This window comes from Squalius cephalus (genome assembly GCF_949319135.1).
Source record: "Squalius cephalus genome assembly, chromosome: 8".
Lineage (NCBI taxonomy): Eukaryota > Metazoa > Chordata > Actinopteri > Cypriniformes > Leuciscidae > Squalius > Squalius cephalus.
Window position 1 is genome coordinate 5,257,925 of NC_137129.1, and position 26,804 is coordinate 5,284,728.

The window sequence follows — 26,804 nt, forward strand, 5'->3', positions numbered from 1 at the left end:
AGTTGATTTTAAGGTGACCATATGGTGACCTTGTTTGCTGCCAAGCCTGCAAAGTGTCAAATAATTACAAACAACTTTATACGACTAAAGGCTGGAATACACACTACATGACTTAAAATCTGAACAGATTTTAAAACTCTAGGCATCATACACTTAGCGACTTTATTAATCGTTTGCTGAGAAAAACTGGGGCCAGTTGCATAAACATAGCCATTATGTGTCTTAAGTACTAGTATGACCAACTAGCGATTGGTCAAGGGATAATACTTTTTGGGATCAAATTAGACCAGTTAAACACAAGTTTTTATGTAAACTACTTAAAATCGTTATGGTCTTAAAGAACGTCTTAAAAAATGTGATGAATAACTTGTAAGACTAGTCTTAAGGGTCCGATATACTTCAAACGAAATCACAGAATGAACTGATGTGACATAATTTTGAACAAAATCAGGCCAAAAAGAAGTTCGTTTGGAGTTCGAAACACCTGCTAAACACCTCTGTACTACCATTGGTCTGTGGCGATTACGTAATAGGTAGGGGTGCGCTGAGGCTTCACCTTCTATCACGTCAAAATCTTTTCTGGTTCATTTGGCCCGTTCACTCGGTCGAGGTCAGGCGTCCGTGAGAACACACCGGAGAGCTGCTTTATAGTAGAAAATGAAGTTGCACTTCTGATGAAACGAGAGTGACAATGTTTAACATGGTAAAACTGCTTGATTTTAAGCTATCTATTGTATAAAGTGATATGTAAATAAACATGACGTGACCACTGGAGTGCGTAGAGTTCGTGCAAACATCCACATCGCTATGATCAGATGCTTTTCTTATGCTTTATTAAAAAAAAAAATTTTTTTTTTTTTATTGAGAGGAAAGCGCGCAGCACATATTTACATATTCATCTAAACGCTGCTCTCAGAAGTGTGGGCAGCGTCAGATGTTTGATAACAGTATATCATTGGTCACTTTTTCGAACTTCGTTTTACCCTTAAACGAAGAAAAAAAGAACTTTGCTGCGAGTATATCGGGGACTTTAGCAGTAGTGTTGTCAAAAGTACCGACTTCGGTATCAAGTCGATACTAAAATTTTGAAAATGTGACGCTTTGAGCGCTGTTGAGCGGAATCGTAAACGCCTCAGAATGGCTATTGTACTCGCGTGCTCATCAAATATGTCTGTGTTTGGCTACAATGATCAGCACTTCAAAAACATGTTGTAAATATACATCAATGACGCTCTTCAGCGAGCGCTTACACAGGTACACACAGGAGCAGACATATCCAATGAGCTCATGAACACAATGGCCAATCAGAGGTGGTTATGATTCCGCTCAACAGCGCCACATTTTTTACATTTCAGTACCGACTTGGTACCGAAGTCGGTACTTTTGACAACACTATTTAGCAGTTTATTCAACCGGCCCCTGGGCATCATATACTAAACCACTGACGATCACACACTACCAGACTTCATCATCGTTCCAAACACAAACTCGAGCAGAAACGGGTCAACTGCGATGCCCAAAACCTGCAGACTGGCTCTGACTTCCGGCAACCAGCATCAGCGCATTCAGACTGCAATCGGGGCAAAAACCTGAGCACAATCATGTAGTATATATACACCAAACTTAAATTTGGACAGTGTGGATTCCCAATTTTATAACTGCCGTACACCCAGGCCCTTCTGGCATGTTGCAGACCGAAATGTCAACAAGGTGACGACCCTCCATTTGCCATTAGGAGGTTTATCTTCAGCTCCTCAGCAGCTGGCTGCCACTCCGTGAACTTGCTTTCACAAGCGACAAAGCACCAGCGAGAGTGTGACCTCCCCCAGGGCACGTAAAGCAGAAATATGACTTGAGCAGCAGACCCGGGCCTCATGATCTCATGCCGCAGCCATTTCTGCAACCATGACTCCAGAGGACACGCAAAAGCAGGTGACAGCACCTGTTTGGTCAAGACCTGCCCGATTTCTCTCATTCTGCTGTCACTTTCACTCTCGCTGCTCCTTGCACCGGTATCCACCACCTGAGGATCCGAGAATGAGTTCAATAGAATAAAAACAGCTGAACAAGGTGGTGAGAAATGTGAAAAAGATGAAAATGAACAAACACAGCACACCAGACCACAAAACATGCACTCTGGACCATGGAGATGCTTTAGGGTCTAACTAGCTCACAACAGTTACTTGTCACCTTTCAAATTAGACTTCCGAGTGAGTAGGCCCTCTGATCAATATGGACTGGCAGAACACTTGGGCTTAAATGTGAGAAAGATGTCAACAGAGCAGCTCCCTAAAGCCCTCAAGAACATGAATCAAATGACTTCACAGAACACGGCCTTAGATTAGAGAAGCTTTTTTGACTTTACTGAAAGCTAGGCCGGGTTTAAGAGGGACTAACATGATTTTTTTTTTTAGGTACTTCTGGACAAACTGATCATGCGCTCATGTCAAGCCCAGATGTTCCTCTTGTGTCACTATCAAAACAAAGCTCTGTTTGTTGGAGCATCCTGACCACCACAACACAACAACATTGGCTCAACCAAAGGCGGACTTTGGGACAGGACTATTGGATTGTCTGACCAATAGTAGATGGGGAGAATGTTGGGGAAGACCATTTAAAAACGTATCTATTCAATCACGCAAATGTTCAAATAAAGTGTATTTGAAGCACATAAGTGAACCAGATCAGCAAAAGGAGGTATAGCTACCTTAAACTTAGCAGATTTCCAAATGTTGACTGGTGGTGATTGTAACAACAACAGAGAGTGATATACACAGGTTACCATGATCCGATCAATAATGCTACAGATGCTAATATTTTGGACTAGTTGACGCATGCTCCGTTTCTTCCAGCTGGATGGGTGCAGTTTTCAGGCTCTGCAATTCCACATGCGGCAAATCTGATAGACTGTAATATCAACATTAATTATTAGAACTGAAGCTTAGGGAAATTAAAGTACAGCACAGCAATAAAGTGATAAGAACTTAGAGGGCAGTATGCTATGGACCGATACAAGTACCAATGAGCATTTGAGATTAGTATCAGTGCATCTCTAAAAAATCATAACCAATGACGATGTATCCCAGAGATATAATGTTAGGCATCAATGCTCAATCAAAACATCTTGTACAATGATGATTCTGTTGATAAAGACTACTTTTAATAAAAAAAAAATGGCAAAGCATTTCACTCATCATTAATCTGACAAAAAGGAATTACAGGAAATAATCTTAAAATGAGAATACAGTCTACATTCATATCAGATTGTTGGTGTTACAGCCTCTCAGTACTAAATGGAGTTATTTTTCGCTGCTTACTGCGCTTAAAACAGTCAAATACACAAAATATTCAAGGCAATACTTGGCAAGAATTCACGTAAACGCAGTCAGTTATGTTTTAAGTGAAAGTAAACAGTTGAGAATGAAAACAGTATGTGTAACAGTATAATGGGGATCCATGTGTCAGGTCTTAAACCTGCTGCCAAATTATGAAATAATATAAAAAAAAAATATCTATATGGCAGTTTTTCCCCCATGGTACCAATGTCAAAATTGTGGCCAGTAAAAATGCTGAGTGGCTAGTAGCTTTGAAAAACCACTTGCCACAGTGAGCAAAAAATAAATAAAAAATAAAAAAATTATATTATATTATATTATATTATATTATATTATATTATATTATATTATATTATATTATATTATTTTATATTATATTATATTATATTATATTATATTATACAGTATCTAAGATTAGTGTTTAATTGGACCATTTGGACCACAGCAAAAAAAAAATTTAATTTAGAAATTTTCCAGATATTATTTCAAGGATTAGCTTTAGTACAATGAATGAAAGCCAATTAACAATTAATAAAGAATATAAATAAAAGTACAAAAAAAAAAAAAAAAAAATCTGATTTACAATATATTTTAGGAAGGGGATCCCTTCCAAAGGGATCATAAAATTCTGGGATCCTTGGCACTGAAAACACCTGGCATAAAGACCTTGTTAAACTACCATTTCAAAGCAAAATCCTGCAAATCACATTCAAGGAATCTCACTAGAGCTCTACAGCAATTGTATTCATAAGATGCTAATGAAAATCCAAGTTAAAAAAAAAGCTTGTTGACATATTTATCAGTTTAAATCATTTCTCGCATCACACGCAATCCAGCTGCAACGTGATGCAAGCGTAATTGAGATGTTGTAAGTCAGCTGTGCAGTGATGTCACAAAAGTAGGTTGCAGTGGGGGAATTTCAGGACAGGCGTATTAGCATACCGTCACCAAACGGCACGTTCCTACACTGACAGGAATTTCAAAAACACTTCTGGGAGGTTGAGTCGAGTACAGTATCTAAGCTTAATGGTTAATTCGCTAATTGGACCGTTGTCCTCACCAGCGACCTACACAATGGCTAACTATTACTGTATATTACTCAGAGAAGAGATCTGCTGGGAATATGACCAAAATTTGCATACGGCCAGTTTCTGACACTAATGAGGCCAATTAGGCGCATGGCGCCCATGGCAACAGGGTTGTAATTGGTTGGCTTGATGCATACGGGACGTATGGGTAACAGGATGTGGGTTGAGTCAATAATGTGTTTTGGAGCTGCCAGCGTATGATGCATTTGATGCGTTACCTTAATGCACCTCTGCAGATTCAGCAAGTACCTGAGGGTAAAGCAACCAGGATGAGACTGCGACAAAGCAGATTGGTAGTCGTTACCTGCAAAGCCACACAACACACCCACAGGAGGAAGACCATCCTGCACGCGCACAAAAACCCATTCACGACCATCTGCATCTCGCACGACGCACACTTTTACCAGAAGGGACGAGACCACAGCTGATATCTCCGTCCCGGCATTTGTGCACACCTAGCCAGAAATGGCGTCTCCCGCTCACTGTACTGTTCAGCCACAACACTTAAAATCTCGGTCTTCATTAAACAAGACAACAGCTCATTGTGGCCGTTGCCATGACAACAGGCCCTTCTATTTTTAAGCCGTGCCACTAATCAATTCCTGTTCTGCTGTCGCCCGAGGGAGGGAGGGGCGGTTCAGGAGGAGGGTGGGGGCAGTAGCAGGGGGCAAAGGGGAGGAAGTGTGTGGGGGAGTGAGGCTGAAGACAAAGAGACCAAATAAAGACAGCAACAAGATCTTTAAGATACCAAAAGAAGGTGGTAGACGCAACAGCGGTTAAAACAGGCCAACAGTGAGGAAATGTGCCTCGAACGCAAAACGGGTTTCCTCCTCGAATAAACCTGTGAGGAACAGTGCTAACCAGAGGCCCGAGATAGTACGCAGGTACAGAAACCACACAGATCTGCAAACACGTGCAGGAAATACAGAACGAAACTGAACTTCAACTCTCGGTCGAACCTTGAGACTCTCTGATCCAGACCGCATTGACCAGTAGGACGAGACAGGCCCGGTTCCCTTTCTGCTGCTCCTCTTCCTCAGAAATCCCCACACACTCAAACTTCAGCTCAAATACGTGGAGTGTGAGGAAAAACCCTCAACAGGAGGTTTTCTAACAGAGGCGGCGACTGTAGAGAAACGTCTGAATAAAGCTACAGGCCTATTTATACAAGATACAGACAGACTTCAAGGTTAAGGAGGAACACAATCTAATACTCATGCCAGAAGAGAGAAAATACACAAAGAGAAGAAACGTGGATGGATATTTCTATCCAAAAAGAAAAAAAAAAAGAAAAAGAAAAAAGCACTAAAGGAGATGAATCGCTCTGATATTACTAAGAGGCTGAACAGAGTATTTGAAAGATGGTCACAATATAATAACGCAAGACCATTATGAGAAAGAAACACATTACCCTTGTTTTTATGCCAGTTCAGGAAGATAATTTAATTTATACGGGAGAACAGGGCAAGTTGTCACACTTTTTGAATATTTCTCGAGGTATGCTCATTTTTAAAAGCCAATCTCTATATAGATTCTTGCCTGTAAAAAGCTATTGAATATTCCTATCGTTACTGCCCAGGATTAAAAAAAATATATATAATAATAATACTTTTCATATAAATACTCTGTGACAACATGCCCCAACAGTTGTCAAAGTGGAACATGCCATTAAACAGCCTATTAAACTAAATTTAAACAGTAAAAGATTCATGGAAAAAACTAATTAAATAAATTCAAAATACATAAAATTGAATACATTCAAATGTAAAAAGCAACCTATTAAAATATCAAACCATTGTTTTGGAATTTGATATTGATATTTAGATGAGAATGATAATTAATCATTTGTTTACATTCATAACATTCAAAATATGACAAATTACTGTACCTTTGTCCAGACAACACAAATCTGCCGTCATTATATAGTTGGCCCTTGTATGTCAGTCTGCTTTTATTATGTTCACCTACACGTTTGAAACAATTTGCATACATAACCACAGCTAAAAAAAAAAAAAAAAAAAACACACATTTGTGTAACACAACCACAACCTCCACAACCTTTTGCAACTGGAGAACGAATGAGCAAAAGTGTAGCCTAATTCTGAAGCCTGCATTATTGTGATTAAGGTAGATAATTATGCAAAAAAAAAATAAAAAAATCATCTTTCCAATAATCATATTTCAGAAGAGACGTCGTGCAGCTTGGTTTGCCTGGTTGTGCTTTTATGGGTATGAGCAATCCTTGTAGAATGCATAAATGCATAACATGTTTGTTTTAAGCATTGCCGACTGAACTGATGTCATTCTCGGTGAGAATTAGTTTCCTGCTTCTTTAAAAAGAAAAAAAAAGAAAAAAAAACTGAAAAAAAAAAAAAAACAGGGAGTTACAATATCTTTTTTTTTTTTTTTCACCCAGGGTACCCAGTGGAGTCAAAATGCGAGAGAGCCAGTCTAAGCCGGTTTGTAACCTCAGGGTATGGAATTATCTCTTAATATGTAGCCGTTAGTGGTCAGGACGTCACACGAACACAGAGAGAGAGAGAGAGAGAGAGAGAGAAAGAAAGAGAAAGACAGAACGAAAAAAGACAAAAAAGGAGGGGGCCAAAGGGGGCAGTAAGAGGAAAATGTACTTCTTATGAGACGCTGAATCTAAAACCTGGCACCTTGTCAAGACGGCTCATTGCGGAACTTCAGACCACAGGGTGGGGCATACGTTGTTTAAACAAAAAGAAAAAAAAAAAAGGGAAAATGCTGGAACGTGAGCCATCTGGAGAAAGCGAGGTAGCAAAAAGATTTTAAAATGGGGTTGAATTGGGAAGGAGGCAAGGAGGACAATCGGACGATTAAAAAAACCTGCCTTATTCAAATCAATCACATGCAAAACACTAACAAAAAAAAAGAAAAATACACCAATATCCCCTAATGCACAATCCCTGCACACTACCTTTACACACACCGACATGACCAGTGCTTTATCAAGTCGAGATAAAATCTGCGGAGGCTCCCTTCTGACGCTCAAAGTAATGGGCACACAGACACACACTCGGGGAAAACACGATTTCCACCAAGGAAACGGCCCTCTGGCAAGGCAGATAGGCCTGGAGAGATGGAGTGTGTGGAGTGTGTGCGCACAGGACCAAAACTTCAAGAAAACCCAGATTCCCCGAGTTCGCACAAGCTCCATCCTCTATACCGGCTGAAGAGAGACCAGGCTCTCAAGAATGACCCGAGAAACAAAGACCTGTGGCTGAATGGAGGGATATGGAGAAGATGCTTAAATGTGCTAAGGTTCAATTTGTTAATCTGCTAAACACAGTAATAAGACAAAGAGGCATTTGTGGAGGGATTATGGGAATTGAATCTTGCGGTTGCGCATGTACAGAGAATCAGCTATAAATCTTAACAAGGTTAAACTACCACAGGTACAGCAGCTTTCACAGATTTCCTCAAAGGTGCTGGCTGTGATGTTATATTTATACATTTTAGTAAACCGTAATAGTCAGCCTATTGATGCAACAATTTCACGCTAAAAGTGAACTTTAACCCAGTAAAGGGGTCTTAGATTGCTACCACTGTGATCAGGGATATTTAACTTTAACTAGTCTTCCCTTTTTTTGTACATTTAATATACCGTGCTGTTGTTTCCTTGTTTTTTGGACATTTGTTCATTAAAACTAAACGTTTTAAGTCCTAGATGATATGAGGTAAACATCAAGTACCAGGACAGATCAGTTAAGTAATTAGCCTACATATTGCAATATTATTAAACATTAATTCATTTTTATTTTAGTTACAGTTAATATTTTGGTTATGTATACAATAAAACATTTTATTACTGATTGTTTTTGTAATATTTCTATTTAGCTTTAATTTTGCTCATATTACAGTTTTAGTTTTAGTCATTTTAGTTCTTTAACGTATTCATTTCAGTTAGTTAAAGGAAACGTTTCTAATTTATTTAAAGTATTTCCATCTAATATACTTTATTTCAGCCTTAATTTTAATTAACGAAAACTAATTTTTAATAGTTTTTGTTTTAGTTGAGAATAACAACACTGGGACAGATACCTGAAACCAGTAGCCACAAACCCCTTAAGTCTGAAAAACATTTATGATAATGCACTTCAAGGGGTTTTTCTGACTTAAAGGAACACTCCACTTTTCTTGGAAATAGGCTCATTTTCCATCTCCCCCAGAGTTAAACAGTTGAGTTTTACCATTTTTGAGTCCATTCAGCCGATCTCCGGGTCTGGCGGTAGCACTTTTAGCATAGCTTAGCATAGATCATTGAATCCGATTAGACCGTTAGCATCTCTCTCAAAAAAATGACCAAAGAGTTTCCATATTTTTCCTACTTAAAACTTGACTCTTCTGTAGTTACATCGTGTACTAAGACCGACGGAAAATGAAAAGTTGCGATTTTCTAGGCCGATATGGCTAGGAACTATACTCTCATTCCTGCGTAATAATCAAGGAACTTTGCTGCCGTACCATGGGTGCAGCGGGCGCAATGATATTACGCAAACTTAGTGCTGGTGTCTTAGTGCACTAATTATTAGTTGTAATAATTTGGCAGGGGGTCGAAATTCGGCACAACACCGGTCACGTTGGAAGTTACCTAGCTGAGGACTATTTTCAGGCGCTTCGTAAACCGCCAGACCTGGAGTTCGGCTGAATGGATTCGAACCAACTGTTTAACTCTAGGGGAGTTGGAAAATGAGCCTATTTCCAAAAAAGTGGAGTGTTCCTTTAAAGGACAGTACACACAAAAATGAAATGAAAAATGAATGACTCTCTTTCAGTGGAACACTGTTTTAACTGCTCGTCCATACAATGAAAGTCAATGGGGTCCAATAATGCTTTCTGGACCCCATTGACTTTCATTGTATCCAAACAATTTTTTAAAGTTTTTTTTTTGTGTTCTTCAGAAGAAAGTCATACGTGTTTGGATAAACATGATGGTGAGTAGAAATAATGACAGACGTTTGTCCCATTAAGGGCTATGTTGCAACTGGACACAGGTGTTGGCTGACGTCAAAATAATAAAAGACAAAAAAGTTTATGACTGCATAGTCAAAATAAAAACAACATTTCTATGTCTACTTTAGCTTAAATAAATGATGCAACGCCATGCACAATGTCAGGTCCATCAACTTTAATAGATAAACTAGCCCCCAGGCCATGAAAACTAAGATGGTTCCACAGAGAAATGCTTCGGATGGGTTCCGCTTGCTCTTTCATCTTGCACTGAATTAATTGTTCCAGCAGTCCTTCGATCAGCTCAACCCATCACACAGCTCTCTCGCTCCTGAAACGAGTGCAGCCGGAGAACCCCGCGCTACAAGGGCCACCTATCTAGGGACTCTCCATCTATACCTCCCTCTGTAATCACAAAACGGGTCCATGCGCTTCATATTCACTCACAGCTTCCGTCTCGCTACAATGTAATACATTGCGAAATGATGAAAACAGCTTGGCCTGAATCAATACTTTTAAATTTTTCAACCAGAGCCAATACCTGGACCCACTGCAATTAATGCAGTCCACACCTCATCTTCAGAGAAATCCCACTTGACAGACGTCGAGCAAATTAACAACAATCCGGAGCTCTCGTGACGGCCGAGACTCGTGAAGCTTGAAAAACTCATCTATTTCACGATTGGGATGGTCAGACACCCTCCACGAGGGAAAAGGAGAGGAAAAAAAAAAGAAGAACAAAAACGACAACATTCTGAATCCTAAACCTAGAAACATCTTCGTCTCCAGTCGGACTCGTGCTCGCTCCTCACATACACAAATTCTTCAAGAATCAACGCAAGAGGCCCGTCATGTCATTTCTTGCTGCTGTTTATCCAGCTAAAGCATCAGGGAGGCCCTCTAATTAAACTTCACAGGAAGCCATTCATCTGGGCTGATTGTTTCTGCGTGGGGTTTAATAAGCCTTGCATGAGGCCCGCAGAACGCAGCCTCCCCATTCAGGTGTTAACAAGACCGGCGCACCAACATACATTACAGTCGACTGAAACATTCCCTCTCTGTACCTTCTCGCTGTGCCCACCTAAGATCTCACAACTAAAATGGTGGAGAATAATTAATCAGCAACTGACAGAGCAGAGCGGAAAAAGCTCAGGAGTCAAAGGTCCCTTGCTGCGCAACCGTCGACCACCAAAGGGTTTCAGATACCTCTAAAACATAGAGAGGATCATTCGGAAAACAAACAGCGATTTTTAAATGAATCGGAGACTGACATCATGCCCAGATTGGTTTACAAATCAGCTATTTTAGCTTAGCCATACAGACCTCTTCAACTTTATGAGGAAAAATCATGACAATCTGGCTGCAAGTGGATCTAATTTAAAATGGACCTTCTAAAGATTTAAAGGGATCGTTCATCGTAAAATTAAAAAATTTAAATCTATTTACCCTCCAAAGTACAACCCATTGTTATTTTAGTATTGTAGCGTATACACAAAAAATCTATATAATTCAAGGCAACATTTCTCATTTTAGTTTTTTTCATCTATTATATTTTATTTCAGCTCTATTTCAAATAACAAAAACTGATTTTAATAGTTTTGAATAACAACAACACTATTCATTCCAAACCCTGTATGACTTTCTTTCTTATGCAGAACATAAAAGATAGCTTGAACAATGTTTCAGTGTTTTTGTTTTTAGTTTGAAAGTCAATGGTGTCTAATGTTGTTTTGGACCCCATTGACTTTCATTGTGTGGAAAAAAACAGTTGAAACCATCTCTAAACTATCTTCTTTTGTTTTCTGCAGAAACAAAAAAAAAAAAGTCAAAGAGGTTTGGAGCGACATGAGGATGACAATTTTAATTTCTGGGTGAACTTATCCCTTAACCCTTCACCTTGGTAAAAAAATACATAAAAATCTACTGTATACTACCGAACATTGACACAGATTGGCATCACGTCCCAAACCAGTTTGACATGCTTTTCTTTTTGTTTGACTTCTTTCACTGATCTAGATTTATCAAATTTATTAACATCCATATCAATTAGTAGCATGTACAAGCAAACCGAACAGACTTCTCACCCTCAAAGGATTTTCACTTGGGAAGATTTTTAAATAAACTTAATGTTTCTGATTAAGGGGTAATTATGCTGATTTGTTTCTTTTCAAAACATTCATGTCTCAATTTTACATAACTATGGATCATGAAATGAGCACTGATTTGGAGTAGGGATCAATCAGACCTGCTCTAGTCAATAAAAAGGAAAGACTGACTTTTTATCAAAGACAAATAACAAGTATGAACACCACTTGCTACAAATTTAACCATAAGGAAACCATTTAGTTCGAATACTGAATGACCAGTGAATATGGATAAATCATAAACCACATAATTATTATATCGATTATTAGAATCGTATGGTGTGTTATTAAGATTTGTAACCTTGTAACTACACTTCAAACCGCAAATCAAGTACAATCAAAAACATTCCTGCGAGCATCCGATTCATTTCTCTATGACGTCAATGGGAAGGTCTGAGGTAATGATGTTGTTTATTACGATTTATCAAGCCAAAAGTCATGTGGTCATATTGTTTCCTAGACCCATAAGCCTTATCTGGGGAAAGGGCACGCAGCAGCCCCTAGCTTACCCAAGAGCAAATGAATCAAACCCTTTTGGACCTGACAGGTTGGTCTTGAGGGTCTTTTTTAAACCCACTAGCACACAAAACCAAAAATCTAGTGGACGTGGGCATCCTCTTCTCTTTTTTACCTGCTTTAAAGCAACACTACAGACACTGAAGGTGCATTGAAGGGTAGGAGATCAATGGGAGGACATGTGAGTGTCAATGCCCCATTCTTGTCTCTCAGGACTGTCGCAGTGAGGGTTCGTTTTACAAAACTAGCACAACTTTGGTCCACATCATCATATTGCACAGCCGTAAATCTCATGGCGCATGTTTACAGTGCAAGTCGTTTTGTTGTGTCTACTCAAAGCGTTTGCCAAAGGGGCACTGCTAATTCTAAACACTACCTTTTCTGACCATTCAGCAGTTCTGAAACCCAGCCAAGTCAAGTACTCTTTCTGATCCAAGAGTCAATATGCAGTTCTAAATGTGATTTCCCAATCAAACGTCTTCAATGGCATGGTCTCTTCTTCTAGATGAACTCGTGATTGCACATCTAACACAGAGTTTCCTGAATATTAGGAGTCGTGAATTTAGGTTGTCAATAGTAATTCGGCACTTAAAAGTTCAAGTTGGATAAAGCTCAGCCAAATTTGAAATCATTATCTAACCTCCTCATGTGACTTCTACAGAACACAAAAGAAGATATTTTAAAGAATGCTTAAAATGCCCATACAATGAAAATCCCATTCAGCGTTGTTTTGGACCCCATTGACTTTCATTATACAGACAAAAATTCGAAAATATCTTTTTTAAGAAGAAAGTCAAACAGATGTTTGAACGACATAAGGGTGAGCAAAGCTAATTCTTGGGTGAACTATCTCTTCAAGTATTTAGCCTTGAATCATGAACCGCTAACAACTATGCATTAGCATAGGCTTATATTTATTGTGAAAATCCAAGCGTTCAGCATGGAAATGCCAATGTTGTGCTGAAGCACCGGTACGAACATAAGATCTGGGGTGAAGCAGGTCTAAGCAGAACAGGTACTCAAACAGGTACCTCTAAACCGTGACAGATCTATGATGAAATCTACATTGATAACTTGAGCTTAGAGTCTTTGCTCAGCTCAGTGTATTCCATCTTATCATCTGGCACCGCACTTCACGGGTTTCCTTGGCTTAACAAAACCAGACAGTCACTAGCAATAAGGTGCCCATGCACCATGGAAATTAAAGAGAACAAACAGCATAAAATCCTTTCACAGGCGATGGCCATAAGCTCGGGTGCACCGACTACAGTGATGAATAGCGCAAAAAAGGTAGAAAAATAAATACCAAGCTGCCAAGTATCTTCCGCCTGAGGGGGAGGAGGGGGAACAGTCCACACAAAATGCCTTTGAGCAAAACAGTCAATAAGAACATTGTTTGGACCCCTCTTGAGGATGTAATACTAGTGGGGCGCCCCTCACAGTATGCAGCACAGCAGCCTTTAAAAAAAATAAATTAGCAGAAAACACTCCAAATGGCGCTCATTAGATGTGCTACTTGCTAAAAAAAATATTTCTCCTTCACATTTCTTTTGTTTACACAGATTACTTACATCAGACATTAGTATGATTTCACAACGGTAATTCTAAGAGAAGTGCATGTTCAGTGACTTCTGAGCAGAGCTTTCTCTCCGCACAATAAGTATAAATGGCTTTAATAACAGTGTGTGAGAGCTTTTTCTCTGTGACTTGTCAAACGGGGAAACTTTTATGTGCTGTAAAAATATCAAGGAGTACATAAGCCTTTGCGTTAGTTGCTTAAGAAATTCCTCGAACTTAAAAGGTGCACTCGGTACGTTTTTGTTTACATTTTGCTGGCTCTCATTTAGTGGCTTTAAACTTTATGCGGACACTTATTTGCGTGGATATACCCAAGCTGTCGATTTTATTTTGTGTCTTTCTCCATCATATACTATTTAGGACATACAATGGTCATTCTTGAATTCAAACTCATTCGGTTATGTCATGTCTAATATTAGAAATAGTAGTAACTCTCACTTTTTCACCAGCCTTGGTTCCGAAAGTATTTTCATATGGGGTTTTAAAGTCTTTGTTAAAAGGTTATAAGCCATGAACCAAAACCAACCCGCTACGAGGTAAATCACCACATTACAAACTTTGATTTGAAGCAAAAAAGTATTTGAAAATTGGACAAAACGGCTTTAATCACTAATCCCACAAAGTATTGCGAATGACAAACAAAATAAGAGAGAAGGATAAATATAAAACTACTGATTTAAAGATGTTGATTTTGTATATATGGAACAACATATCCTAGGTTTATTGCAAAATATAAAAGTAATATTTAAGTAGTTTGAGAGCGCAGGCAAGGTGACTATTGCATCATTCACAGTGCTTCATGGGAGTGGGCGGGCGCCAAGGAGTTCTTTTGGTGTGATTTGCATACAAAATATTAGTTAAAAAATAAGTCGAAATCATGCAGACTGATTGCTGAAAGCAAATACCATCCATTAACAAACATGTAACTCACAGCAGGTCTGTCTTTAAAGATGTACTGTTTAAGTTATCATTACAAATCAATTCCCCTATGGAGAAAATGAATGGGATTTTTACTTCTGGTGTGGTGACAAATCAGGTCCTCCTCGAAATCGGGTCTATGTTAGGACCCAAAGCAATCCCATTTGCACTCTTTAGCGCCAGATTACAATTCCTAAAAAAAGTCATGTTATGGTCAATTCTGTTTGATACAATGACCATCAATGTCTGTATTAGTTAGCTTATGTACTACTAGCATAGTATACAGATACCCGGTTAGCCTGATAGCTTAGTTTATCCACATATTTGCACTTGCCCTAAATGTATTCCCAATTATCTTCAATGTAATTACGTGTTAAATTAAGTGTTACATGTCCAATTATTTCAGTTATAAAAATAATAATGATGTTCATTTATTCACCCAACAGGCTATTATGATTTTATTTATTAACAGTTTATCAAGTGAAAGACACATTCAATTATGCACTGTAGAGTAACCCATACATGTCCTTAACCATTAACTGATAGAGCCCCGATTTTATGCGATTTGTCAGGACACCAGTATGGACTGTTGCACTTTATTGCATGACACAGCAGGTCATGTGATCTCAACATGGCAGCACCCATGATTGGGCGACCCTCTCCATGTAGAACACATTTCAAACTTTTTTTAGCAAAAGATTACTGAGTGCACGTTTAAAAGACTTTAGGGTGGTAGGAAAAATATAATTTGCCCAAATAGTGGAATTATCTGTCAAGTGCATTTTTACTTAAAATGTAAAAAAAAAAGTAAAAAGTCTCCACAAACTAACAACTGTCATGTAGATAGTAAATGCATGCATATGAAAAATTCTTGAGGGGCCAAACTCTGCCAAATCAGATTGCTAGAGTAAGCCTCTGACTATATAAAGCCTATAAAGTAAACCCTGTCTCACTTTGGACTTGTCTGCAGAGAACGAACAACAGAGCGCACATATATATATATATATCATTGATCAGAGTTTCTTTCTAAACGCCATCTCCCCCGATTATCAGTGACTCCCTGTTGGCTTCGATCAATACCTGCATTCACGCTGGAATTAGATTTCACTCTTCCGTCTGTCAAGTGTTGGGCAGCCATTTGCGTGCATATGGAGCAAGTTGAGAGAACGTCCTCACTTACGTAAATGGCTGATGCATTTTCGACATCTTTTTTTTCTAATTGTACAGGCTCACCGTACACTATCCGTGTGCCCTCGGCACAGTAGAGAGAACCCCCGCTCCACACAACAGCCCTAAAACACTCACTAAACAGCCCGTTTGAGGTGATATGGTTGGAATACGAGCGTTAGATAGATTTAGATGGTGCTGTGTGTGTGTATTGGGCTTTTTCATTGTGTCTGAGCTGCTACTGCACTACTGTAGCCACAGCCGGGAGGACGCGAGGCTTTCTCCGCCAATCTGGGTTAACCCCTAGAGACACCAGATGAAACAATGAACGCCGTTTCACACATTTAAAATGCCGCTTTGGCCAATAAACTTGTCAAAGTTGCTAGCTAAATATGACGGGCTTTTCGCGGAATCGCTCTTGAAATCGCCGCTCGATGTGCGATACGCCGCGGCGCAATCCCGAGCTCATTTTAATAGTATTAGCCAGCTACTTTGAACTGCTGCGTGTTCCACGCAAAATCCGCTATGCTATTGTCTGGCTTGCTCAGCAGACTCCCTCAAAGGCATTTTTAACCGTTAAGCCCATTCAATAACAGCATATCACGGTGGATTCGTGTGGAGGCTACGATAATAAACCATATCGCTCGCAAATTCCCCAATCCGATCCGATACCGGCTAGGCCGCGCGTGAATCCCCGGACTCACCTGACTCGCCTTTACCCTTCAGGTTCCTCTGGCTCCGGGTTCACTCTCCGATCCTGAAGCGCTGCTGTAGCTCTTCACGACCAGTCCCCGGCACCGGCAGGCAACACAAAAGCGCTGATTGGGCCTCGGCGAGCGCTCATCCCCTTGGTCTCTGCCCAGACAGACGGGTTATTGGTCGGCGGCTGTGTCGGAGACGCGCCCCTATTAAGGTGTATGTTGTTGTCTGTGTCTGGAGGGGAGGGGACAAGAAGCTCTGAAATGATGGGAACTAAATGGGTTGTTATGCGCGTCGTGTCGGCAGCACAAGGCGAGCTTACTACACTGACAGATAAATTGTGGACAGCCATATTAACTCCGTCTTCTTTCCGATCGACTGGAGCATTTTGAGGAACATTGTGGTGGGAAACCGCCGCGATTCCACACACCATTTGGACATTCTTCCAGCCGTTTCCCAAAAACTTACAGACCAACAAAACAGACTGCACTTTTTCGCAATGACAGATATGTGGTTTTAGAGGCCGCATAGGTGGACTGGAGTGAATCCTACGAAATTTCATCCTGCCATTGTGTGAAGCACCAAGGGTTAGGAAATGATTTTTTTTAACAAATTAGGCTGTTGTTCAGATCTGGATTATGTTGCAGGGACTGATATGACTAGGCTATATCTAAATGCAGCCATAAATGATAATCAATAAAAAAGCGAGTTTATGATTTTTTCTGTTTAAGCTATTTCGATGTCCATTGCAGTACATATTGGTTCTGTTCATTGAGGATCAAAATCATTGTAGACTGCGTTGTCTTGATAAGTGCATATTTGTAAACAAATCAAATAGACTATGTATGGTAGCCTATTTAATGTTGATTTTCATTGAAGATGTCCATTTCAGAACAGTGAGTGTAACATGGCAAACAAGTCCATTATATTACATATTGTTTCCGTTCATAATGTAATTATGCATAATCATACAAGAAAAATAAATGCATTTTATGCAAAAGAATTGCATTGAGGTTGTTTAACCAGGGCAAGCTTAATTATCTTACAAGTGCATTTTTACTTAAAATTATGTGAAATTCATTTAACACGACATCCTGAAAATTAGCATAATTTTGGGGGGGAAATAAGGGTCAAAATTATTGTAGACTGCTTTGTTTTGATGAGCGTATAATTGTAAAGAGATCAAATATGTATATTCTATGGTATTCAGTGTTGATTTTCATTGAATTTTAGAACAGTGAGTGTAACATGGCAAACAAAGAATGATATCTCTGCAGAAACAATTATGCATGTACATTTACTACATGGACAGTCCTTTATAGCATGTCTCATGCTCAAATATTAATGTCTCCTACAGGGCACGAACCTGCAACCTTTTGGTGAAAAGTACATTCACCACAACACATCCAAAAAAAGACAAGTTGAATGTCAATGCAATGCAATAGCCTACTTGTGTTAATTTGATAGGCAAACATTTTTGCATACAAAACATCCATTTGATCAAATTTGTCAGGAGTGGAATGAAGATAATCTGACTCAGTTCTGGTGACGACTGTGGGATTTGCAGCAGTACACTGCCAATCACAATGAACATTATTAAAAATCTGTCAAATCTTCAATAGGGTATATGACTTATCTTGCAAATGCCACTTCTTAGATTCACTTTAAAACAGTCAAACTTGTATTACTTTATAATAAATATAACAGGTACAATTAGCTATCTCGTACCACATTTAAAATAAAATGTTTGTCAGCTAAGCAACAATATGTGGTATGACAGACTGATTTAGCAATATGTGCCACTAAAATGAAAAACATCCAAGAAAAGTGACATCCACTGGAGTCTTAAGCAGAAATCAGTAGCATTCTGCAGCAAGATGCACATATTTAATTTGCTGTGCGTGTGAAAAATCTTTTACCTTTCTTTTGCTTGCTCTCATTTATTCTTATATTCGACACACTGATGGGGCAGTAGCACACACTGACTGAACAATACGATTCTCCTGACCTACTTACACATGCATGCATTGTTGCAGCCCAGAATACAGAGTGCAACAAAGGTGTGAAACTCTGAAACTAAATGTTTCACGGAGAAAAACAGTTGGTTATCGTTTGCACGTGCATATAGGGTAAAAACCATTCCCTGTGAAATCATTGTTACATGCAGCCTTTTTCTTCATCCGGGTATTGTTTACACTCAGTGTTTTGATACTGTATCTCGCTCGTCATATACTGTACGGACCGCAGCGTCTGACCCGTCAGTCGCGCGAGGAGCAGCTCTCTGCTTAACTGGAGCTGTCTTTGTGTTATTGGCAAGGAGGATTAGTGACAAATCGCAACATTTGTCCACCATAAACCAGCAAATCGTTTTAACCGATGCTGGGTTTGTATTGATGTTCACATAGAACTCTTTTATTGTTTGTCAACACTGAGGCTGAGACCTCTAGCGGCGGTTTGTGCTGTTTACGGCAGATTTACAACGCACGAGCCGAGTGAGTCACTGCAATATGGAGTGCATTAATAACTCACTACTGTCTACACCTACCACACGGGTCTGACTTACTTACTCCATGTAACATCTAAGCACTGACTCTAAATGTTTACTTCATTAAATACACGGAAAAACTATGAGGAACTGGCCTACATAAGAATGATAAACTTAAAGAGATAGCTCACCGAAAAAGAGCATTCTGTCCTCATTTACTCATCCTAATGACTTTTTTTTTCTTCTGCAGAAACACAAAAGAAGATATTTTCAATTTATTTTCATGTTTCTGTCCATATTCAGTTAAAGTCCAGTGTTAGGACACCTCTGACCTTCAGAAAGTCATACACGCTCTGAGAAAAAAATGGTACAAAAGCTGTCACTGGGATGGTACCTTTTAAAAAGTTAGTAATATTTTCACTTTTGTGTACTCTTTAGGTGCAAAGGTGTACCTTTTGAAAGGGTATACCGCCCCAGTGACAGCTTTTGTACCTTTTTTTCCTGAGAGGTTCGAAACAACATGAGGGTGAGAATATGATAATATGATGATTTTTTTGGGGGGGTGAACTATCCCTTTAAATTTAGAACACTTGGACATTCATCATTATGAACAATTAAGATTTTCCGGTTCTCCAAAAAAGGAAAGAAAAAAACATTAGTTTTCAATAGGAATTCTATGAGTCATAAGTTCAAAATAACGAAGAATCAAAGGAAGCTCCTTATCTGTGTCAACTACTTACCTCTTGTAGTCAAAAACACCAATATATGGATGCCTGTGTTTAGATATAAAACGGAACTGAAACAAAGCACAGATCGAGTGACTTATGTAAAGTCTAAGAGGTGTAAACAGTGTATGCTAAAAACATTTTGTCAAGCGCAACAGCATTATTTTGGCAGTTATTTGGAGTCAGGCGATGGCTTAACTGTGATGACTTACTGTGTTTCTCAGAACAGGTTTTATGTGTAACTCATTTCAGTGAGGAGGGCCTGTTGGATTTAAGAGTACAGATTAGTGCTAAATATTCCATGCAGTGATTCTCTGAGCTAATCCAGCATTCCCTCCACGGATTGGCCATTTGCATCATCAGCCGCTAGTCCAATGAACACTCACTTTATGAAATATCAACAAACCAGTTTTTTTAAGGTTCAGTGACTAAAGCCATATTCCATTCCAGTCTCTCTCTCTCTCTCTCTCTCTCTCTCTCTCTCTCTCTCTCTCTCTCTCTCTCTCTCTCTCTCTCTCTCTCTCTCTCTCTCTCTCTCTCTCTCTCTCTCTCTCTCTCTCTCTTTCTATTTGTATAGGGTATTGCAGTCACATGGTGTCATGTGGCAAGTGTATGAGTGCTAAGTCACATGTTAGGTACTGTAACTTCCGAACCAGATTCACATTTAAACCTGTCATCTTAAATGCTGTTTTGCTTGAGTATTCTTTCAGATTTACTGTATGCGTTCATTTGATTGTGTTGTATGTAAAAAGCCAAAGATCCTGAGATGTGTGAAGCTTTAGGCCAAATGATATTTATACTAAAATGGTGTGAACCGCCTCACTTCTTCACATCAGTGAATTCAGTCTTATAGTTTTTGCACCACTGTTACTTGTGATGTTTTCTGTAATCCCACGTTAGAAGTGTGCAGAAACACATTACGAGATGGTAAGAGCTCTATGTCGGCTTCGATATGTGGTTCATTAGAGAGTCCCAAGTTCTACCCACAATCTAACTGGACACGTCAGCAGGGGGTCTGCATTAAAGACCAAAACTAAGCAGACTAAGCGGTTTAACTCGTGATTAAAAGACTTAAAAATCATGGAGAAAACAAAAACAACAACTACTTCCATGATGCCACCAGTTCCTTAAGCTTTTAAAGGAATATTGAATAAAAGTTAAGCTCAATCGACAGCACTTGCGGCATAATGTTGAAACTTCCACTCCTTTAAAAGCAAAAAACAGTGAGGCGCTTACAATGGAAGTGAAAAGGGCCAGTCTGTAAATGTTAAAATACTCACTACTCCAGTTGTATAGAAGACATGTGTGTTAAAATGATTTTAGTCAGAGGCTGCATCCGAAACCGAATACTTCCCTACTGTGTAGAACGAAAAAGTAAGGATGTCTTAATTCAAAGTACTCATAAAAGAGTAGGTGAAAAGTACCGGATGACCCACTAACCAAGTCAAGACCAAGACCAGTGTGTGTTGAGACAAAGTCAAGACCAGAGCAACACTCATCTGAAAGATCCACATTTACTGCCTGAGATATGTCTTTTATTTAATCAGTAAATACTTGGCAAATACTAAAGTACCTGGATGACCTACTACTTCCGGTGAGACCTAATGGACACTTTGGCTGCGTCCGAAATCACTTATTTTGAATAATTATTACTTCATGACCGCTAAAATATGCTCCATAATATGAGTGTGTGTAGAATGAATGTAATCCAGACGTACATTCACCATGTTGTCATTGTCATGTGACCTATACTAGCGTCAGTTGTGTCGCTTCACTGTCATTCACAAATCCTATAAAGTAAATAGTAAAGTGTCCATCATATGCACACTTCAGAATCTCTTCGGAAGGAGGAAGTCATCCGGATATACTTTTTGTCTACTCTACTGTGAATTCGGATATGCTTCTTTTGTCACTACTGTTTTTCGCCTACTATACAGTAGGGTTGTATACGATTTCGGATGCAGCCATCGCTTTACATGAGGCCACAGGAGAACATTTGCGTCCCTTCACAGGAGAGTGAACTGATGCTGGTATGTCACATGATAAGGACAATATGGCGAATGTAGTATGGATTACATTAATAGGCCCTGTCCCAAATGGCACCCTAAACACTCGGGGTCTTCCTACAAGTTTGCACTTTTATGACGTAACGCTGCTTTAACTGTCAAAGAAGTTTGCTGTGGAGTGCGGGCTCGGTAAAAGTGCATCGAGGGCACATATCGACCGCAAAGGGGCCACTCGTGAGAAATGGGACACCCTACGCTACGGTCTCATGGACTCAACGGACACGCGCACACGGCAGCCATTGTAAGTCCACAAGACCGCAAGTGCATGTGTGCATTTAGGACAGGGCCATTCACACACTAATACTATATAGAACATACTTTATTACTTATTCAAAATAATGACCTACTCAAGAGTGTATGCAATTTCGGACCTGGTCAATGTTATTTTAGTTTTATTATTCATAGTTTGAATTAGCTTTTATTTTTATATTTTTAGTTTTCATGTCAATTTTTGTTTAAAAAAAAAATCAATTTTTTTTTTTTTTTTTTTTTTTTTTTTTTTTTTTGTAATTTAGTTATGTGCTTTTGTCATTTTATTAGTTTTTTGCTACTTAGGTTTAGTTTTTTTTTTTTTTCATTTCAGTTTTAGTTTTTATTTATTTCCAGATTATAATTTTAGTGCTTCAACTTAAACCTATTTCAGTTCATTGCCAAGGCAACATTTCTAATTTTTAAACTACTTAATTTTATTTCAGCTTTATTTCAATTAACAGAAATGTTTAATAGTTTTAGTTAACGATAATTTAGTTAATGTGATACTTTTCTTTTCTTTTTTTTAACTTACTTGAAAGATGAACCCTAAAACAACTATAACAATTATTTAAACAACTTTACAGGTAAAATAATACACACATTTCAACTGTGAACCTGATTTCACCAAGTGCAATATGTTGAACTTCCTTGTTGATCCTGGAACAACATTCCAATGGATCAACCAATCAGATTTAAAGGACAAGTTTACAGTTTATGTCAAGTTTAGGCTTACAAACTCAGGGTTAAGTGCTTCTACATCAGCGTTATTCACCTTAACAGATCAATTGTAAATGTTTTCATAAAGTTATTGGCTTCACATTTTCTACTTTTAAATCCCCCATGTTGATACTCAACATTATGCCACAAATGTTGTCGATTGAGCTTAACTCTGAACATAAATCAGTGCACATTTTGTGGGCTGCTGGTTACAGAGTATTGGTGTCTATAAGCAGGCCTACTGTATAATATGCTATATATATATCATTTCATTGTCCTTTTTAGGGAGTTAGTCTCCCACCTGGTGGTCATAATATTAAACTCCACAATTCTGAAAGATAAGACAGCAGTCTTTATGTAATTCACGCACATAAAGAGCATTGATATGGAGGGTTTTATACAATAAATGCTTCATAGAATCAGACCTCTTTCGTTGTGTTATTTTATTGGAACACTCTCATTTATAACATTAATGTTCTCTTCAGATTTGAACGCACATATACACAGATTTCTGTTTGTTGTAACGTCATGCTTTATTTATTATCACTGATGTATGATTGTTCTTCGATCAAATGTTGAGATTATTTCGCATTGCTAATTAACGTTCAGAATTAAGAGGTACAGCAGACAGGGAGTAATTAAGCTTCATGTTAATGAGTTCCAGCTCAGTAAGTTTCGAATAACATTAAGTATTAGACACAACTGGAGGAGGAGGGCTTCCGGTGTGTGAGCTGTCAATTCATTCAAAGGTCTGCTAACATTTGGATAGAGAACACTTCAAAATCTATATTCAGAATCAAATCCAGCACACGAGAGGATTAAGATATTAATACCAGTATCATCAATATCAGAAATGCGACATCAGTATTAGAGACAGCATCAAATCCGTTCTTAAACTCACAGACGGGAGATGTTATGTAAACACTCAAAGTGCATATTAAATAATCTCATGAATGTTATGCAATCTGTCAACTAAGACTGCAGTGTGCGCGTGCACACACAAACACGCGCGCGCGCGCAAACACACACGCACACACACACACGCACGCATTTTCATGTTTTATGGGGACATTCCATAGACATATTGATTTTTATACTGTACAAATTGTATATTCTATCCCCCTACACTAACCTTACCCCTAAACCCGGCACAGAAAACGTTCTGCATTTTTAATTTTTCAAAACACTTCATTTAGTACGATTTAAGCTGTTTTCCTCACGGGGAGCAAAAAAATAAATAAAAAACTCCCCATAAAGCCAACATTTACTGGTATTTCTATCCGGGTCCCCATAACGTAGGGGAATACCAGGCGCGCGCGCACGCACACACACTTGGGTGGTTAGCTAGCTTGTAATGCATACTAAGGTGAAGAGAGAGATTAAATAAAGAGGTCACTGTGTTCTAGACAACATAATCGAGATTAATCATAAAGAAAACAGTCATTTTATTTTAATACCCCATAAAGTCAAAGTGTGATAGTTATATCAAAGAGAAAAAATATGCAAATAGCAGTATATTTGAAATGAACTAATAAAAGTCAAGTCTAGTCACTTTTAATCAGCGCTTTGTACAATACAGATCGTCTCAAAGGAGCTTTACAGTGATAAACAGGAAAATAATGATTCAATGATGCAAACAGAATTCAAATCTGCTGTAAAGCAAAAAGACAGTATAAACAGTCATTGTTCAGTTGAAATAAGTTCAGTGTCGATTCATTTTGGTTTAATAACTGTGCAAAGTACATCAACTATGAAATGTGTTCAATTCAGCAATAAAGCACAGATCTTTAAATCGAAAAATTAATATAAAGAAATAAAAAATACATATACAGATTAATAGCTTTTTTAAAATTAGATATAACTTATTATGATCTGTCTCAAATATAAAATGGTTGCTTACCCACACAGACACACAATCAGTGTAAATTATTTATCCTTAAAAAAACAAAATCCACAGACAAAAATTAATTATTAAATGAATGAATATTCATTTATTCTGAGACGCTATTGGTTGTCACTGGAATCTTCCCAGCAGAGGGCAGTACAACCTAAAGTAAGATTACACACACTGGCTTTGCAAAAATGTTCCTTTATAAAAACATGTGATTAAATGTTATAAATATTTTATTTGAAAGTATACATGTGCAAAATTAATTAAAAACTAATATAATATATATATTGTTTGTTTGTTTTACGTAGAAGTTGGTATTTTTAAATGTTTTGCTGAAACTCCTTATGTCTCTGCAGCACCATGACATAAACATAACAGTTGATTTGCAGATTATATTTATATGTGACCCCATAATCAGGATTTCGCATTTCAATCTGAGGCATGAATAATAATAGACAAAATATGTGAATATTTTGCAAGTTATACATAAATCAAATCTTTCTGAATTGCATTTATTATCTGCGAGCATATCACTAGAAAAAATGTTCAATAGGGTTCTTGACTCAGTTTGAAAGAATGTTTTATGTAAAAAAAAATTCTTAAATGATTCCATAATACTTTCATTTTAACGGCTTATTTCTAAATATGTTTCACAAAATTGGCATAAAATGTAATATTAATTAATTAAAACTAAGTCCATAAAATGATGGAACCACTAAAAGGTTCAATGCATGAAGCGCCTGACTAGAACCTTTTCTTCTAAGAGTGTACTATCTTCCAGCTAAATGTATAAATGTCTCAAATGTACATGTATTTATAATTGTGAAACCTTGGACAGTCTATTAAATACAGGATTAAAGAATAAAATGAACGTCTTAGGAACTTTTTGTACCATGTCCTCCACCAAAGGAACATTGGCAAATTAAACACGCTTTACATTCACTCTGTGGCTTTTTATTATTTAATTATAATTATTAATCGACTTAATCAGCAGAGCAAAAAGAATGGAGTGAAAGCCTCAACCTGCACGACATTTAATCTTTGAACTAATTCAAAATTGGCTGTCAAAATTAGCACTGCTCTGAACCAGTTAACCTGGGAGAGATGTGACAGCAGTTCATCAACACGTTCTCTGCAATTAAAATGTCTATGAGGCAGATGCATTAAAAGGCTGTTGTGTTTGAATGCTTCCATCAACACGTGTACTACAAAAGAAGGGTGAATGCAAATGAGGTTTAAGAAAACAAATCCCTTCATAACATTTAACACGGGAAAAATAACTCTGTAACTGTTGCAATTAAACCAGCTTGGATAGCAGCCTGTCAGAGAATCCATTAATGATGTTAGAAATAAACTGTTAATGGCGAGAGACTCCTTGTTGTTAGAAAGTCACGATAAAGGTTTTTTTATTTCTGCCTCTCATAATAAGCATTTCTTTCATTTGTTTTTTACAGACAGTTTACAGTAATATGATGTTAATATTTTATTCACAGTAAAAATGATGTGTATGTGTAAAATCAAACCAAAATGAAAAGCCTGTTTTGATTCATATTCTCTGAGTGCAAGTCTGTGCACTACATTAATGTTGGAAATACTGGCAGCTGAGTATGCTGAACCTTACCGTAAAAATACATTGATGGTACAGGCTTTACAGTAAGGCATTTAAGTTACTGTGTTTTACTGTATATGCAATTTATCATGCTGAAACAAAACAGCTTGAATGTGAACATACCAAACAATCTGAGCCATTCAAACCTGTTTGTTAGTGTAAAATGTACTGATAACAATACAAGTGGTACAATGGAACGCCACATAATGACTTAAAGCTACACTGTGTCATTTTTTAAGTTGATTTTTAGCAAAAAACACTTGATGATATGTGCTCATTAATGTGTAATTACTTACAACTAATCAAGTATTCTCGTGAGCGTAGAATCTGCCATTCAGAATACATACGAGCGAGTTGCTCGAATGGCGGCAGCCATGTTGCGCCTCCATCTTGAAAATACATTAGCCAAAGAGGGACATACCTGGAAATTCAAGCTTCGCCCTTCGCGTTTTTACACTCAGTGGCGCCGTGACGAATGCGAGGGGGAGATTACTCGCGACTGCTGGCAGATTTGAAATAATACGGCCGCCGTAGGAGTTAAAACGCCCTCGGAATGGGAGGGGCTGGAAAGTAATATTCAGTTGGTAGTCATAAACAATTTCACCGCTAGATGGGAGAAAATCCTACACAGTGTAGC

At 38.2% G+C, this 26,804-nt stretch overlaps 1 protein-coding gene across 3 annotated transcripts in view; it reads right to left on the reverse strand.

Annotated features, from left to right (window-relative positions):
* gatad2b (GATA zinc finger domain containing 2B) overlaps positions 1 to 16,654 on the reverse strand; it is a 38,345-nt gene extending 21,691 nt beyond the window's left edge. For 2 of the 3 annotated variants that reach the window (XM_079878738.1, XM_079878736.1), the window contains exon 1: positions 16,428 to 16,654. The gene's annotated coding sequence lies outside the window, so the exon portion shown is untranslated. Of the gene's footprint in view, positions 1 to 15,636; positions 15,656 to 16,427 lie in introns of those variants that run through there. The other variant, XM_079878737.1, reaches the window with a different exon arrangement.
* Positions 16,655 to 26,804: the final 10,150 nt, after the last annotated feature.